Raw genomic sequence first — 19,613 nt, forward strand, 5'->3', positions numbered from 1 at the left:
GCTTAATTTCAGTGATCTAACGGGAACCGCTGCTACGACTGCGGCAAGGCCGTTGGCCACTGCAACCACTGGAAGGTTAAAAAATTTTGTCGATATCCCGCACAATCGCCACAGCGTATTGTAACAAATACTTACATAGTCCACGTTACAAAAAACAGCACATACCAAGTCATAAGAAAATCGCCACTGCATTCTTTCTGCATCCACACGGATACTCTGCAAATCATACTGAAGTGCCTGGCAGTGGGTTATCGAACCACCCTTACAATTCTCTATTAATCCAATCTCGTATAGCGCGCGCAAAGAACGGACACCTGTATCTTTCCGTACGAACTCTGATATCCCTTATTTTATTGTGGTGATCATTTCTCCCTATGAAGATCGGTGTCAACAAAATATTTTCACATTCGGAGGATAAAGTTGTTGATGTAAATTTCGTGAGAATATTCCGTCGCAATGAGAAACGCCTTTGTTTTAATGATATCCACCCCAAATCGTGTATCGTTTCAGTGACACTCTCTCCCATATTTCGCGATAATACAAAAGGTGCTGCCTTTCTTTGAACTTTTTCGATGTACTCCGTCAGTCCTATCTGGTATGGATCCCGCACGGCGCAGCTGTATTCTAAAAGCGGACGGACGAGCATAGTATAGGTAGTCTGCTTAATAGATCTGATACATTTTCTAAGTGTCCTGCCAATAAAACGCAGTCTTTGGTTAGACTTCCCCACAACATTTTCTATGTGTTCCTTCCAATTTAAGTTGTTCGTAATAGTAATTCCTAGGTATTTAGTTGAATTTAAGGCCTTTAGATTTCACTGATTTATCGTGTCTCCGAAGTTTAACCGATTTCTTTTAGCACTCATATGGATGACCTCACACTTTTCATTATTTAGGGTCAGTTGCCAATTTTCGCACCATTCAGATATCTTTTCTAAATCGTTTTGCTGTTTGTTTTGATCCTCTGATGACTGTATTAGTCGATAGACGACAGCGTCATCTCCAAACAACCTAAGACGGCTGCGCAGATTGTCTCCCAAATGTTTTATATAGATAAGGAACATCAAAGGGCATATAACACTAATTGGGGAACCCCAGAAATCACTTTCGTTTTATTCCATGACTTACCATCAACTAATACGAAATGTGACACCTCTGACCGAAAATCACAAATCCAGTCACATAACTGAGACGATATTCCATAAGCACACAATTTCACTACAAGCCACAATTTAGTGGATTACTCCCACTACCTTTCTTAAATACTGTTGTGACCCGTGCAACTTTCCAGTCTTTTAGTACGGATCTTTTGTCGAGCGAACGGTTGTACATGATTGTTACGTATGGATGTAATGCATCAGCATACTCTGAAAGGAACCTAATTGGTGTAGGGTCTGGACCATAAGACTTGCTTTTATTAAGTGATTTAAGTTGCTTTACTACTCCGAAGATGTTTATTTCTACGTTACTCATGTTGGCAGCTATTATTGATTCGAATTCTGGAATCTTTACTTTGTCTTCTTTGGTGAAGGAATTTCAGACGGCTGTGTTTAGTAACTCTGCTTTGGCAGCACTGTCTTCAATAGTATCTCCATTGCCATCGCGGAGATAAGGCATTGATTGTTTCTTGCCGCTAATGTACTTCACATACGGCAGAATCTCTTCGGAGTTTCTGCCCGGTTTCAAGATAATGTTTCGTTGTGGAAACTGTTATAAACATCTAGCATTGAAGTCCGCGCTAAATTTCGAACTTGTGTAAAAGATCGCCAATCTTGGGGATTTTGCGTCTGTTTTGATTTGGCGTGTTTGTTTCGTTGTTTCTTAACAGTGTTCTGACCCGTTTTGTGTACCAAGGAGGATCAGCTCTGTCGTTTGTTAATTTATTTGGTATAAAACTCTCAATTGCCGCCGGTACTATTTCTTTGAATTCAAGCCACATCTGGTGTACACTTATATTATTAATTTGGTAGGAATGGAGAGTGTCCCTCAGGAAGGCGTCAAGTGAATTTTTATCTGCTTTTTTGAATAGGTATATTTTTAGTTTATTTTTAGAGGATTTTTGGGTTACAATATTCAGTCACGCTACGACAACCCTGTGTTCAATAATCCCTATATGCATTTTGATGCTCATTATTAACTCAGGATTATTTGTTGCTAAGAGCTCAAATGTGTTTGCACAACCGTTTACTATTCGCGTATGCTCATGAACTAACTGCTCGAAATAATTTTCAGGGAGTGCATTGAGCACAATTTCGGATGATGTTTATGCGTACCTCCGGAATTAAACATGCATTTTCGCCAACATGTCGAGGGTAAATTAAAGTCCCCACCAACTGGTGTTTTCTGTCTTAAAAAACAATGATGCCACTGTAAGGGTGCCTTAGTGGCATCTGGCACTTTGGGACTACAGTGTAGTTGTAAATTATAGTAGCAAGTCCAGGTATGTGCACCTACACTACATCGATAATTGTATTTGCCCTCCCCCCCATGAACCATGAACCTTGCCGTGGGGAGGCTTGCGTGCCACAGCGATACAGATAGCCGTACCGTAGGTGCAACCACAACGGTAGGGTATCTGTTGAGAGGCCAGACAAACGCGTGGTTCCTGAAGAGGGGCAGCAGCCTTTTCAGTAGTTGCAAGGGCAACAGTCTGGATGATTGACTGATCTGGCCTTGTAACCCTAACGAAAACGGCCTTGCTGTGCTGGTACTGTGAACGGTTGAAAGCAAGGGGAAACTACGGCCGTAATTTTTCCCGAGGGCTTGCAACTGTACTGTATGGTTAAATGATAATGGCGTCCTCTTGGGTAAAATATTCCGGAGGTAAAATAGTCCCCCATTCGGATCTCCGGGCTGGCACTACTCAGGACCCGGGTTCGATTCCAGGCGGGGTCAGAGATTTTCTCTGCCTCGTGATGGCTCGGTGTTGTGTGATGTCCTTAGGTTAGTTAGGTTTAAGTAGTTCTAAGTTCTAGGGGACTGACGACCATAGATGTTAAGTCCCATAGTGCTCAGAGCCATTTGAACCATTTGAACTACTCAGGAGGATGTCGTTATCAGGAGAAAGAAAACTGACGCTCTACGGATCGGAGCGTGGAATGTCACATCCCTTAATCGGGCAGGAAGGTTAGAAAATTTAAAAATGGAAATGGATAGGTTAAAGTTAGATATAGTAGAAATTAGTGAAGTTCGGTGGCAGGAGAAACAAGACTTTTGGTCAGGCGAATACAGGGTTATAAATACAAAGTCAAATAGGGGTAATGCAGGAGTAGGTTTAATAATGAATAAAAAATAGTAATGCGGGTGAGCTACTACAAACAGCATAGTGAACGCATTATTGTGGCCAAGACAGACACGACGCCCACGCCCACTACAAGTTTATATGCCAACTAGCTCTGCAGATGACGAAGAAATTCAAGAAATGTATGATGAGATAAAAGAAATAATTCAGATTGTGAAGGGAGACGAAAATTTAATAGTCATGGGTGACTGGAATTCGGTAGTAGGAAAAGGGAGAGAAGGAAACGTATTAGGTGAATATGGATTGGGGGTAAGAAATGAAAGAGGAAGCCGCCTGGTAGAATTTTGGACAGAGCACAACTTAATCATAGCTAACACTTGGTTCAAGAATCATAAAAGAAGGGTGTATACATGGAAGAAGCCTGGAGATACTAAAAGGTATCAGATAGATTATATAATGGTAAGACAGAGATTTAGGAACCAGGTGTTAAATTGTAAGACATTTCCAGGGGCAGATGTGGACTCTGACCACAATCTATTGGTTATGAACTATAGATTAAAACTGAAAAAACTGAAAAAGGGTGGGAATTTAAGGAGATGGGAACTGGATGAACTGACTAAACCAGAGGTTGTACAGAGTTTCAGGGAGAGCGTAAGGGAACAAATGGCAGGAATGAGGGAAAGAAATACAGTAGAAGAAGAGTGGGTAACTTTGAGGGATGAAATAGTGAAGGCAGCAGAGGATCAAGTAGGTAAAAAGACGAGGGCTAGTAGAAATCCTTGGGTAACAGAAGAAATATTGAATTTAATTGATGAATGGAAAAAACCTAAAAATGCAGAAAATGAAGCAGGCAAAAAGGAATCCAAACGTCTCAAAAATGGGATCGACAGGAAGGGCAAAATGGCTAAGCAGGGATGGCTAGAGGATAAATGTAAGGATGTAGAGGCTTTTCTCACTAGGGGTAAGATAGATACTGCCTACAGGAAAATTAAAGAGGCCTTTGGAGAAAAGAGAACCGCTTGTATGAATATCAAGAGCTCAGATGGAAATCCAGTTCTAAGCAAAGAAGGGAAAGCAGAAAGGTGGAAGGAGTATATAGAGGGTCCATACACGGGTGATGTACTTGAGGTCAATATTACGGAAATGGAAGAGGATGTAGATGAAGATGAAATGGGAGATATGATACTGCGTGAAGAGTTTGACAGAGCAGTGATAAACCTGAGTCGAAACAAGGCCCCGGGATTAGACAACATTCCATTAGAACTACTGATGGCCTTGGGAGTGCCAGTCCTGACAAAACTCTACCATCTGGTGAGCAAGATGTATGAGACAGGCGAAATACCCTCAGACTTCAAGAAGAATATAATAATTCCAATCCCAAAGAAAGCAGGTGTTGACAGATGTGAAAATTACCGAACTATCAGTTTAATAAGTCACGGCTGCAAAAAACTAACACGAATTCTTTAGAGACGAATGGAAAAACTAGTAGAAGCCGACCTTGGGGAAGATCAGTTTGGATTTCGTAGAAATATTGGAACACGTGATGCAATACTGACCCTACGGCTTATCTTAGAAGCTAGATTAAGGAAAGGCAAACCTACGTTTCTAGCATTTGTAGACTTAGAGAAAGCTTTTGACAATGTTGACTGGAATACTCTCTTTCAAATTTTGAAGGTCGCAGGGGTAAAATATAGGGAGCGGAAGGCTATTTACAATTTGTATAGAAACCAAATGGCAGTTATAAAAGTTGAAGGGCATGAAAGGGAAGCAGTGTTTGGGAAGGGAATGAGACAGGGTTGTAGTCTCTCCCCGATGTTATTCAATCTGTATATTGAGCAAGCAGTGAAGGAAATAAAAGAAAAGTTCGGAGTAGGTATTAAAATCCATGGAGAAGAAATAAAAACTTTGAGGTTCGCCGATGACATTGTAATTCTGTCAGAGACCGCAAAGGGCTTGGAACAGCAGTTGAACGGAATGGATAGTGTCTTGAAGGGAGGATATACGATGAAAATCAACAAAAGCAAAACGAGGATAATAGAATGCAATCGAATTAAGTCGGGTGATGTTCGGGGGACTAGATTAGGAAATGAGACACTTAAAGTAGTAAAGGAGTTTTGCTATTTGGGGAGCAAAATAACTAATGATGGTCGAAGTAGAGAGGATATAAAATGTAGACTGGCAATGGGAAGGAAAGCGTTTTTGAAGAAGAGAAATTTGTTAACTTTGAGTATAGATTTACGTCTCAGGAAGTCGTTTCTGAAAGTATTCGTATGGAGTGTAGCCATGTGTGGAAGTGAAACATGGACGATAAATAGTTTGGATAAGAAGAGAATAGAAGCTTTCGAAATATGGTGCTACAGAAGAATGCTGCAGATTAGATGGGTAGATCACATAACTAATGAGGAGGTATTGAATAGAATTGGGGAGAAGAGAAGTTTGTGGCACAACTTGACCAGAAGAAGGGACCAGTTGGTAGGACATGTTCTGAGGCATCAAGGGATCACCAATTTAGTATTGGAGGGCAGCGTGGAGGGTAAAAATCGTAGAGGGAGACCAAGAGACGAATACACCAAGCAGATTCAGAAGGATGTAGGTTGCAGTGGGTACTGGGAGATGAAGAATCTTGCACAGGATAGAGTAGCATGGAGATCTGCATCAAACCAGTCTCAGGACTGAAGACCACAACAACAACAACATTGGCTGAGGTTCTTACCAGGATGGATTAATAAAAGAACTATGCTTTTCTTTACATGAATATCAAGGGTCAGTCAACAATAATAACAATAAAAAGAGAGAGGCATTGTGCTTAATGGAGAGGTACTTCGTTCGGTGTAGGGTTCTGTTATTGTTTTCCGATCCCTCATTTGCTGTGCACACGGTTCAAAATGGTTCAAATGGCTCTGAGCACTATGGGACTCAACTGCTGTGGTCATCAGTACCCTAGAACTTAGAACTACTTAAACCTAACTAATATAAGGACATCACACACATCCATGCCCGAGGCAGGATTCGAACCTGCGGCCATAGCGGTCGTGCGGTTCCAGACTGTAGCGCAATTAACCGCTCGGCCACTCCGGCCGGCGCTGTGCACAAGGACCGTAAAGGCCATTGTGAAACTCTTGCATTATAGACAGTTCCCAGTGAGTGTGGAGCTGGAATGCTGGAAACGCTTCACGACCACATATACGCTCATATTCAGAAAAAAAAACAGAACACCTTGAACGACTTGAATAGAACTCTCATGTTCAGACGAGATGTACATTAGTGTGCCCTGAAGAAATGATTAGCTTTTAAGTCACCTTGATTCAGCATGTTTCCTGTTGCCTAGCAGTCACAAGGTCCGCCATGGGCCCTGATAACTTGTTCCGTGCTTTATAGTATCAACTCTTGTAATGCGCGAATGGCGCAAGCTGCGTTCACCGGGTTCCAAAGTTCATCTCGTGGTGAATGGCATTGGGTCACAGCACTGCACCCGTCGTTTCACCATGTCCCACACATCTTCGATTGGCGAAAAGTCTGGTGATCCGGTGCGCAGCGCAGCGCAAAAGGCTAAGATCATATGGCACCATGAAAGTACGTGTTGATGCATTCTCTTGCTGAAAAATGGCGCCTGGAGTGTTGTGCAGAAAGGGTATGGCTGCGGTTCGCAAGATGTTATTCACTTAGGTCACACAGGTGACATTGCCCTGGGAACGCACCAGCTGTGATTTGTGGTTGTACCCAATAGCACACCACACCATAAGGCCTTGAGTGGCGCTGTGTGTCTTGTATCATTGCAGTCACTATGATGCCACTCCCCCTGTCTGTCGCTATCTACACTCCTGGAAATTGAAATAAGAACACCGTGAATTCATTGTCCCAGGAAGGGGAAACTTTATTGACACATTCCTGGGGTCAGATACATCACATGATCACACTGACAGAACCACAGGCACATAGACACAGGCAACAGAGCATGCACAATGTCGGCACTAGTACAATGTATATCCACCTTTCGCAGCAATGCAGGCTGCTATTCTCCCATGGAGACGATCGTAGAGATGCTGGATGTAGTCCTGTGGAACGGCTTGCCATGCCATTTCCACCTGGCGCCTCAGTTGGACCAGCGTTCGTGCTGGACGTGCAGACCGCGTGAGACGACGCTTCATCCAGTCCCAAACATGCTCAATGGGGGACAGATCCGGAGATCTTGCTGGCCAGGGTAGTTGACTTACACCTTCTAGAGCACGTTGGGTGGCACGGGATACATGCGGACGTGCATTGTCCTGTTGGAACAGCAAGTTCCCTTGCCGGTCTAGGAATGGTAGAACGATGGGTTCGATGACGGTTTGGATGTACCGTGCACTATTCAGTGTCCCCTCGACGATCACCAGTGGTGTACGGCCAGTGTAGGAGATCGCTCCCCCACACCATGATGCCGGGTGTTGGCCCTGTGTGCCTCGGTCGTATGCAGTCCTGATTGTGGCGCTCACCTGCACGGCGCCAAACACGCATACGACCATCATTGGCACCAAGGCAGAAGCGACTCTCATCGCTGAAGGTCCCTCCATTCACGCCTGTCGCGACACCACTGGAGGCGGGCTGCACGATGTTGGGGCGTGAGCGGAAGACGGCCTAACGGTGTGCGGGACCGTAGCCCAGCTTCATGGAGACGGTTGCGAATGGTCCTCGCCGATACCCCAGGAGCAATAGTGTCCCTGATTTGCTGGGAATTGGCGGTGCGGTCCCCTACGGCACTGCGTAGGATCCTACGGTCTTGGCGTGCATCCGTGCGTCGTTGCGGTCCGGTCCCAGGTCGCCGGCCATGCAACTTCCGCCGACCACTGGCGACAACATCGATGTACTGTGGAGACCTCACGCCCCACGTGTTGAGCAATTCGGCGGTACGTCCACCCGGCCTCCCGCATGCCCACTATACGCCCTCGCTCAAAGTCCGTCAAATGCACATACGGTTCACGTCCACGCTGTCGCGGCATGCTACCAGTGTTAAAGACTGCGATGGAGCTCCGTACCCCACGGGAAACTGGCTGACACTGACGGCGGCGGTGCACAAATGCTGCGCAGCTAGCGCCATTCGACGGCCAACACCGCGGTTCCTGGTGTGTCCGCTGTGCCGTGCGTGTGATCATTGCTTGTACAGCCCTCTCGCAGTGTCCGGAGCAAGTATGGTGGGTCGGACACACCGGTGTCAATGTATTCTTTTTTCCGTTTCCAGGAGTGTAAAATGTGGCCAACATTTTCAAACAAACAGAAACTGGATTCGTCCGTGCTGACACCCACTGCACTGCCGAAATTCTTCGTCCCACACTGGTAGCAAATTCCCGGATGGATGCATCAAATTCTCTCATACCAATAACGCGCCCTCTTTCAAACTCACTGATTCGACGGTACGGTTCGCGCATACGTCTCCAAGGCATCGTGCACGTCTGCTCAAGTCACACTGATCCACTGCCTTCGGTTTGCAGCAGCAAGCACATTTCACCGATACGTGGTGTTGTGCCGCGATATCGATGTTGACATTGCACCCGGGCGGGGGGGGGGGGGGGGGGCTGACATGGCTCAAATGCTAATCATTTCTGCAGAACATACTAATGTGCATGTCCTGTGAATATGAACGTCCCACCTCCAGTCGCTCAACGTGTTCTGTTTCTTTATTTTTCTGAACATGAGTATATTAATATGCGGTAGTTTAGGAAGCTGGCGTTCTCTCGTCAGAGCTGTTTCTACAAGAGGTGGTAATGCTACCTGTGAAATCCAGGTGTCTCTTGTCGATATAGTACCTCATAGTTTAATGTTTATCATTTACTACCTTGCGTTATTATTTTAAATAAGTAAATATACTCTTGATATAAAATGCAACTGGTAGACATTAAAGTGTGTGTTCCAATGGAATACTGTAAGCTTCATGTAGATGATACATGCGTTATCCGTAAATGCCATATTATTAAAAAGCTTGAGAAACACACTTTGGACTCCCTCCAGACAACACCATGGTCCGTAAATACCTGGAAGGTGGGTGGGGGGCGGGGGAGGCGGTGGTCTTCTGTTACAGTCTTATAGCATATGATTGAGTTGCGTTCGACAGGTGGAGATCTAAATGTTTTTCCTTGGTATCACGAGGGGCTAAGGCATTCGTCTACATTCGAGTAACGAAGGAGACTCCCATACAACAGAATAAGAAGAAGAATAGCTCACGATTCTTTCCTGAGCACCTGCAGACTTCGAATGAGTCCTTCTATAGAATATGCAGTGTAGAAGTACACCTTTCTGACTCTCATGAGCAAGTAAATTTTATGAACAATTGTGTGTCTGTCAATAGTTTTAGTTACTTAATGTGGTAACTGATTACATCAACTCACACACTTAATTTGCTTGTATACACTAATGCATTCTGGAATGTATACTACTGACGATGCATAAGCGTGGGTTACGATAGAAAGGGATGCGAATCGGTTGTGTCCCTCTGTAATAAATCTCTCTGGTAGGTTTACTACAGCGCACAGCATTACTCTAGATGAGGACAGACATTATTAGTGGTCTCATATTTCTTATAAGGTGTTCCGTAGACTTCGGTCTGCTCTTCCACACATGTTCTGATCTGCTCTGTTGTATAGGATGTGGTAGCACTTCTTCTATTCAAGTTCTAAAACAGATCATGTATTTCAAATGAGTCGTGTGCGTAACAGATAATAAATGTACCAAAATTGGAAAATGTTTTAGTATATTTGAGAAATATGCTTTTGAAGACGATGGTAAAGTAGGTAAGAAAGAGCAGCGCGGAGTGGCCGCGCGGTTTGAGGCGTCATGTCACGGACTCTGCGGCCCATCCGGCCGGGGTTCGAGTCCTTCTTCGGGCATGGGTGTGTGTGTGTTGTACTTAGCATCAGTTAGTTTAAGCAGTATGTACGTCTAGGGACCCATTATCTAAGCACTTTGGTCCTTTATGAATTCACACACATTTGAATTTTTTTTTATCTGAGAAAAAAGAGGAACCAAGAGAAATAGAGATGGAGGAAGGGAACTAAGAGAAGTACTGTATGTACATGATTACTACCGTCTCGTCCTAAGCAACGCAGATGTATGTACATCTGGAATCAAGATGGCCACCTGATACTGTAACTACTGGACTGTACTCTATTGTTATTCCCCAGACATTGCAATCGATATTTCTACGTTGAAATACAAGTGTGTCCAATGTGACCAGGAAGTGTGGCCCTTTGGCGGTTTGGCGGCCTTTGTACTATGAGATACACACCAGTTCTGAAGCTGTAAGCATTTTATGATCGACACGCACGTCACTTGATATGAACGTGCATAATAGCCAATACGCTAGTGACCATCTACTCTTTGCCCAAACCTCAGTCTGGCTATTACGTAATTTCAATGCGGCTTATAGTCACCAGCAAGATGTCTTGTAACAAATGCTTTCAAGCTGCTGAGCTCCGAGAGAACCAAATTTCCACACTTCACTGCGTTACTCAATACTGCAATACTGTGATACAATTTATAAGCAGAGCCGCTAATGTTCTTTTCTCATGTCTTCTACACTGTTAGCCCCTGATGTACCAAAACATAATACTGGAATTCCAGCGGCCGAACCTCAGTTATTCTTTCCACTAACGAGGCTATAAAGACTCGTAGGTGGATGACTGTGGGGATTCTAGGTCCTCTCCTCGATACAAACCAAGGACGTTTTAACTGTGTGTTCTCCATCGTTGTCATGATATGTGTCATTTTGCACTCTGTCTTTCAACCAGATAGTCTTGAAGTACATTGTCTGATTTTCTTCTTGACGGGTATTCAGTCTGTGCGAAAGATCTTCATTTTGCTAAGATGCTAAAATACACTATTTAGCAACCAAAGACCTTCCTGACCGGGTAGGAAACATTATCTGTAGGTGCACTCTCAGACGATGTGTTCCCAAGTGTTGATTGCTCCACATTCGTGGACGTCTTTGGAGCGTTCATGGTGGGTTTCTTTATGTCATCAGTCTTCTGAATAGTTTTGGTTTGTTTGATTATCTCTTAACTTCTTTTCCAGTCTTGGGTCTGCCACCCCCTTTATTCCAGAATAGCACTCACACCCAGTGTCATAGATTATTTGATGGATATATTTCAATCTTTTCTCTTATAGTTTTTGCCCTTTACGGTTCCAGCTAGTACCGCGGAAGTTGTCTTATCACACGTCGTTCCATGCTGCCTCTTATTCTGTTCTTCTGTGTTTTCGACACGTTCTTTTCTTCTCCGACTCTGCAGAGGACCTACGCATTTCTTACTGTATCACTCAGTTTAATTTGCAGATCTTATCAGTAACACCTCATCACGAACGCTTCGATTTTCTTCATTTCTGGGTTTTCAGTGAATCAGTGCTATACAGTGGCGTGCTTCTGACGTAAATGCTAGGAATTTGTTCTTGAAATTAAGGCTTTTGTTTGGTTTCAGTAGACGTCTTTCAGTGACGAATTATCTCTTCGTGTGTGCGAGTCTGCCTCATACACTACTGCAACATTGATCTTGATAAGTTTATCACTAACCTCATTTCTGTTATTCCTTATTTTGTCTTTCTTTGCTTCACTCCCAGTGCATATTCTGCGCTCATCTGGCCATTCCATGAAACAGGTCCTGCAATCCTTCGTCACATTCACCGAGGGCAACAATATCATGAATTAATCTTGTCATCAATATCTTTTCACCGCTGAATTTAATGCTACTCTTGAAACATTCTATTATTCGTATTACTTCTTCCCTGTACAGGGCGAACAGTAAGAGAGAACGACTATCTGATCACTTCTCTCCTGGCTTTCCATTCATGCTTCATCCTTGTTCTTACAGTAATTGAAGAAAACCTATAATTGCCTACAGCCTATTCCCGTTGTTCTTAGACTTTTCCAACATTTTATGTTGCACAACAAATCATCTAGATCGGAAAATCCTTTGAAAGAGCTTATGTTTTTCGTCAATAATGCCTCCGTTACCAAATGGAATTTTGGAACTACCTTTCTGGTACCTTTATCTTTTGAAAACCGTACTTATCATCCAGTGGATCTGGAATTTCCTTTTCCAGTCTTCTGTGTATTAATTTCTGCTAGTAATTTAGATGCATGAGCAGTTAAACGTGGACGAAAAACGATTCGACAAAAGGAGAATCTTTCGAAATGTCGTCCTACAGAGGAAACCTGAAGATTAGATGGGTAGACTGAATAACTAATGAGCAGGTCTTCGGACTGAAGCTAGGAAGGAAGATTAGACTTTAACTTCCCGTCGACAGCCAGGTCATCAGAGACAGAGCCTTGGTCTGAGAACTACGATAACAACAAGACGATTACATGTAATATAACATGTAGGAAAGCAGTGTCTCGGATACCACTCCTAATTTGGATATCCATGGACATTGTGTCAGGACCCAAATTTGTTTTCCTCGTTGCGACTTCGCCCACTTTGAAGATATATAATTCGAAATTATAATAAATCATATAGAATATAAATGAAAAAGAGTCCTATACTTAGTTTCTAGATTTTATTGTTTTCAAGGTTCAAAGTTTTTTACAAAACTATAGAGTATAAAAATTTTTCGTTTATTGGATACAGCGTGGTAACAATATCACCTGACCTTCAGGACTACCAGTTAGTGAAGCGGCAACATGCAACTGAGCGTAGGATGAAACTCTGATAGTAAATCAATTCCAACGCATTTGAGTGTCTGACATTGAGCCTTATTTATGGTTATTGTAAACGAAACCCTGACTGGTAACAGAAGTTACTGAAAGTGAATCGGTGAATCCTTGGGATCATTTACACACGGGTTATGTGAGTGATCTATCCAGCTGCTGAATTTCTGAGGTTAGTAGCTTCAATGAAATTTCTTCTCATAGTTTTAATCTGCAAACACGCACCATTACAAAGTTACAGAGGACTGAGATTGCGTACCAGTACTACAGGAACGCTGGCAGTAAGCCTCAAACTGTGCGGCAGAAAGTCAGCTGGGTTCAGTGAATTTGGAAACACTTGTTCATATTGAACTGCAACCTCAGCATCGATTGATTGGTATTCCTCATGTTCTATTACGCTATTTCCTAAAACAATAATGTTTATTCCAGGTGCATTGCAAAGTTTTGGACGATTTCGGTTGAAAAGTAGTATTCTAATCATAAACCGATGAGTCACATATAAAACTTTCTTAATATATAGCTTTTCTATAATGCTAAGAAAACAGAAATCGCATTGTTGTGTACACAATTTTGTTTACAAATGTATATATTTAAAATTGTGTATACAGATAAACAGTATACAGTGTGGACCATTGATAGTGACCGGGCCAAATATCTCACGAAATAAGCACCAAACGAATAAAGTACAAAGAACGGAACTCGTCTATCTTGGAGAGGGAAACCAGATGGCGCTATGGTTGGACTGCTAGGTGGCGCTGGCATACGTCAAACAGATATCAACAGCGTTTTTTTTTTAAATAAGAACTCCCTGTTTTTATTACATATTCGTGTAGTACGTAAAGAAATATAAATGTTTTAGCTAAACAAGTTTCGTTCTTTGTAGTTTTTTTCGTTTGACGCTTATTTCTGGAGATAATTGGCCCGGTCACGATCAATGGACCACCCTGTATATGGAAGAAAAAGTTAGCGTAATCGTTTCAACACCCCGCTATTGTAGTTAAAACTGTCTGCAAGAGGAAGACAAAAAAAAGAGAACCCTACATTTCCACAACACAGCACAGCATTTTGTTTCTAGCAGTCGGTTTTAATAGAAAACCTGTACACTGCTGTCTAAAAAAATATACAGTCCTTTGAACCGTGCAAGCATTATTATAGATACATATTGCTCATTAAACTTCTCTGTACTTCGTACCTTAGCGACAAGTTTACTGCCGTCCCAATAGGACTTTTAACCACACACAAGTTCTGTTCAGCCCTCAATGTGTTGCTTACTGTTCCGCGCGGTAACTACACTTATTCACCGAGGACGGAGGTTTGGTTCGTTGTCTTATCGATGGCGATCCGTAACAGTGGAAAAGTGTGCCTGTTTTTTTGGTCATCAGTCCACTGACTGGTTTGATGCGGCCCGCCACGAATTCCTTTCCTGTGCTAACCTCTTCATCTCAAAGTAGCACTTGCAACCAACGTCCTCAATTATTTGCTTGACGTATTCCAATCTCTGTCTTCCTCTACAGTTTTTGCCCTCTACAGCTCCCTCTAGTACCATGGAAGTCATTCCCTCATGTCTTAGCAGATGTCCTATCATCCTGTCCGTCCTCCTTATCAGTATTTTTTACATATTCCTTTCCTCTCCGATTATGCGTAGAACCTCCTCATTCCTTACCTTATCAGTCCACCTAATTTTCAACATTCGTCTATTGAACCACATCTCAAATGCTTCGATTCTCTTCTGTTCCGGTTTTCCCACAGTTCATGTTTCACTACCGTACAATGCTGTACTCCAGACGTACATCCTCAGAAATTTCTTCCTCAAATTAAGGCCGGTGTTTGATATTAGTAGACTTCTCTTGGCCAGAAATGCCTTTTTTGCCATAGCGAGTCTGCTTTTGATGTCCTCTTTGCTCCGTCCGTCATTGGTTATTTTACTGCCAAGGTAGCAGAATTTCTTAACTTCACTGACTTCGTGACCATCAATCCTGATGTTAAGTTTCTCGCTGTTCTCATTTCTACTACTTCTCATTACCTTCGTCTTTCTCCGATTTACTCTCAAACCATACTGTGTACTCGTTAGACTGTTCATTCCGTTCTGCAGATCATTTAATTCTTCTTCACTTTCGCTCAGGATAGCAATGTCATCAGCGAATCGTATCATTGATATCCTTTCACCTTGTATTTTAATTCCACTCCTGAATCTTTCTTTTATTTCCATCATTGCTTCCTCGATGTATAGATTTAAGAGTAGGGGCGAAAGGCTACAGCCTTGTCTTACACCCTTCTTAATACGAGCACTTCGTTCTTGATCGTCCACTCTTATTATTCCCTCTTGGTTGTTGTACATATTGTATATGACCCGTCTCTCCCTACAGCTTACCCCTACTTTTTTCGGAATCTCGAACAGCTTGCACCATTTTATATTGTCGAACGCTTTTTCCAGGTCGACAAATCCTATGAAAGTGTCTTGATTTTTCTTTAGCCTTGCTTCCATTATTAGCCTGTTCCACTCCAAGAATTACTGCTTGCCACTGTCTTCATGGTTGCGAGTTTGCATCTTCGGAGTTTGCACGTTTCTCATTTCAGCTGCTAATGTTCTTCGAGTGAGGCCTTGTTACATGAATTTAATGTGAGTTCTTCATATTATAAGGGTCCGGTCCCAGAGTCGTCTGGAGAGTGAGGAGCAGGATGCGGTGGTGAGATCCTAGTTTCACTCGAGAGCGCCAAGAAAACATAATCGACAATGACCCATTTATCAGGCAGGAGTACCGGATTGTCTTCCAAAAGCGCTGTGCGGCGTAGCACATCATCAGTAGTGGAACGTTGGCGTGCGATCGACTCGCAGTACCGCCATCACAGCGGAGCGTCGGCCGGCAGCTGTTTCGTCGCGGAGCGGCCGCAGGCTCACCAACTCTGGCAGCCTCCAGCTCCACGAGTCGATGTCCAAAGAGCACTCGTTGACGTAGAAGATTTACTCTCAGGAGTTTGGACCCAGGTCCACCTGAAGTATACACCGGTGTGCAGGGATTGGCTCTCAGCCCCCGCTTAGCAGACCGGAGCCAGCAACATTGGTGTCTTCCACATTAACGAAATGCTCAGAAGCCATGCCCATTATTCGTAAGTGGATGACCGACAATGTTGAGACGACCGCGGTGGTCTAGCGGTTCTAGGCGCTGAGTCCGGAACCGCGCGACTGCTACGGTCGCAGGTTCGAATCCTGCCTCGGGCATGGATGTGTGTGATGTCCTTAGGTTAGTTAGGTTTAAGTAGTTCTAAGTTCTAGGGGACTGATGACCACAGATGTTAAGTCCCATAGTGCTCAGAGCCATTTGAACCATTTTTGACAATGTTGAGGTCACGCAGGTCAATCCTCAGCACACCTGCAGGTGATGACAGCCTCCCCACCCCATCAGTGTCGACTCGGAAGTTCGCAGCGTACCTGGGACAGCCTGACTCGTGGTTCCATCGAAGACAGCTAAGCATGCCGAGGCCAGCTCGATGGCGTCCCCTCTCACTGGATACCTGCAGCTGACGCAAAGTCTGAGACTACGCACTGCGTAGACAATTCGCACTCATCAACCAGGCGCTTATTAAGAAGGATGGGGTATTTATATTGGCGATTCCCGTGCGCTCTGCGATGACGGGGATGGCTATTGTAGTGGACTGACCCGACAGCCAATCCACTATGACTTGTAGCCGAATAGCACGCGTTAAGCTCACGCAAGCTGGCGTGAGGTCTGGAACAGATTAAAGGAGTTGAGTCTAATAAATAAACTACGGAGTTGATGTAATACTTAACTTTAATCCATAAATGGAGAACATCGCTCTTGTTGATACATTATATAATCTCAATATAAACTGGTCATGGCGCCTTGCTAGGTCATAGCAAATGACGTAGCTGAAGGCTATGCTAACTATCGTCTCGGCAAATGAGAGCGTAGTTGTCAGTGTAGCATCGCTGGAAAAGTCGTCTGTACAACTGGGGCGAGTGCTAGGAAGTGTCTCTAGACCTTCCGGCGCTCGGTCTGCAATCACTGACAGTGGCGACACGCGCGTTCGACGTATACTAACGGACCGCGGCCGATTTAAAGGCTACCACCTAGCAAGTGTCGTGTCTGGCGGTGACACCACAGCTATTACATCTTGTGTCCTGGTGTTTCCTCGCTGTCACTCTCCTAGAGACTTTAGACTGCCGCAACTTCATCTTTGAGTCTCTCTTCTACTGGCTTGAAACCTGAAAACATAAAGTTGGATTGTATCTAGCCTTTCTTACGAAACTTTGTTTTGTCACCAGTCTGATGGTATCTTTCGGCTTCTACGAGTCATTATGTTTGCTCGCAGACCATGGCTTCCGCCGTATAGCCATAGTTTTCGTGTTTGCCGCAACTCGGTCAGCATTTGCCCCTACCTGGCTGGTTCAAATGGCTCTGAGCACTATGCGACTTAACTTCTGAGGTCATTAGTCGCCTAGAACTTAGAACTAATTAAACCTAACCAACCTAAGGACATGACACACATCCATGCCCGAGGCAGGATACGAACCTGCGACTGTAGCGGTCGCTCGGCCTCAGACTGTAGCGCCTAGAACCGCACGGCCACTCCGGCCGGCTTAACTGGCAGGCTACTGGTCATTGACACACACGGATCGCCTTCTGGGAGCTGCGAAGGTAGACTTGGATGAATTTTTGAGTGTCTGTGTTGTTTGCGACTGTCATAATTGTCCTAGCTCTCAAAGTGGATCAGCATTTAGAGTTACCAGAACAAGCCGGCGCTATTCTAAAGTCACTTGTAAAGAACAATAATGTTTTAAAAATCAAATTGTTTACTGTGCAATGACAGCTGGGAATTAAAAATTAATCATTTTTAAAATGTGTGGTCCTCCTAAATATTCAGATTTAAACTGTCACAGTAATTTTTCTAAGATCACACAGTCAAAATACAAAACTTATCTTTGTTCACAGTTGAAGCGTGAAAGGATCTTATGATATCTTTCAACGTTCATTTCCTTCGCCGTCGCGTTGTAGGTATGTGGCATTTAATGTTTATCTGTGCTGAGTGAGAGATCAAGCGATGTCTCGGCTAAGCTATAGCGTGACCTTGTCTCAGTGCCTGATTATTAACCAAATATATTGGTTTTCAGCTCCATGAATCGTGGTCGATACTGTTAACGGTTTTATGGTCTGTATATTTCTTGCTAAACTCGTAAATTCTGTTGATACCGGTTCTCTCACCGTCTATAGCTTTTCAAAAAATTCACGAGAATTAAATTTAAAAATTTTCTCTAAATGTTTAAAAGAATAGCTTGAAATGTCATTTTGATTTGCCATTCATTAATAAACTTACTGTTCATTAATTTCAACTGTTTTAATACTGCTGAGTTAAATAAACGTCTTAAAACCTTTTTCTTCTTCTGGGTTTGTGTTGAATTTAGCGCCTTGCCACTCCTGGACCAACGCTATCTGGTACTCTCTCGCCATCATGCAAACTAGAAAGGAAAACTCTACAACTTCTTCCGCGACCTTGAAAAGCCATTTAAAGTGCATTTCCCTTACTTGCACTTACTCTTTCTCTCCTGGCCTCGCAAACGACAGTCCTTTTTGGCATCGTCAAGTAGCCTCCTCCACAGCGTTCTGTCTTTGACATCTTCTTCACCTGCGAGGTATCTGAAGATTCTTGGCCACCTAGTCTGTCCGTTTTATTTTCGATCTGCATAAAGTTCTTCGCCTTTAGGGTTTTTTCTCCCACACGTCTCTCAGTCTTGATCCCTCCTCTCTTCTATAGCTGTGCCTGGCCCATCTAAGTCTCCTTGTCTTGCCTACCACAATAATATTGGGTTCCCCGAGGTCGCTGTTTTTCTCGTTCGCCAGGCTCCTCCCTCATAAACTGGTCCAAATATCTTTCACAGGATTTTAGTTTCGAAAAACTTTATCTTTCTCTCTGTGTACCTATGTACTCATATTCTCCATATTTCTCCCCACACAACGACAGTGGTCTTATACTGGTCTGGTTTTATACATCTTTAGTTTGGTTCCTTTTCATAAAATTTTGGACGACAGTAGTTTGTTGAACGAATATGATGCTGTGGATGCCACTTTTATCTTTGCTGTTGTTTCTTGTTTCTCATCATTTCTGTAACTTACTCCAATCCCCATTTACTTAAACTCTTCTGCTTCGTCACAGACTTGTTCATCTGTGTGTATGGTTTGCCGCCATTTTGTCTAGTAATTTATTTCCATCCTCATGAATTTCATTTCCTTTTTATTCCCCTCTAATGCAACTTCCTTTGCTTCCTCAAATGGCTAATCTGTTTAAGGCAAATGCCACATTGGTCCCTTTCAAGGAATACAACCGAATTCCTTCTCCATTGTTTCTAGTGTGAGCTGCCACATTTTCTGTCATTTTTACGTTTAACATTGCCCTGTTCTCAATTCTACTGCTTTTTGTGGCATCTTTGTTAACTCCGTGTATCCTTAACCAACATAGTGCGACAGCAATCACATTCAACATGTTTTTGTTTCTCTTCTTCACTTTTGGCTATAAGAGCAACATTGTCTGTCGAACTTCATAGCAGTACTTGTTTTCCATCTGTTTTTCCACCAGAAATTTTTTCTCAGTTCACTAACTTTTCTTTGAGAACCATAAAATTCGCAATAAGCGGAATGAGCCGTGCGTCGTTCGCGCTCGTGCCGTCTCTTATTTTACATCCTGTTTTTTT

This window comes from Schistocerca cancellata, chromosome 2, assembly GCF_023864275.1.
Source record: "Schistocerca cancellata isolate TAMUIC-IGC-003103 chromosome 2, iqSchCanc2.1, whole genome shotgun sequence".
NCBI classification, from domain to species: domain Eukaryota; kingdom Metazoa; phylum Arthropoda; class Insecta; order Orthoptera; family Acrididae; genus Schistocerca; species Schistocerca cancellata.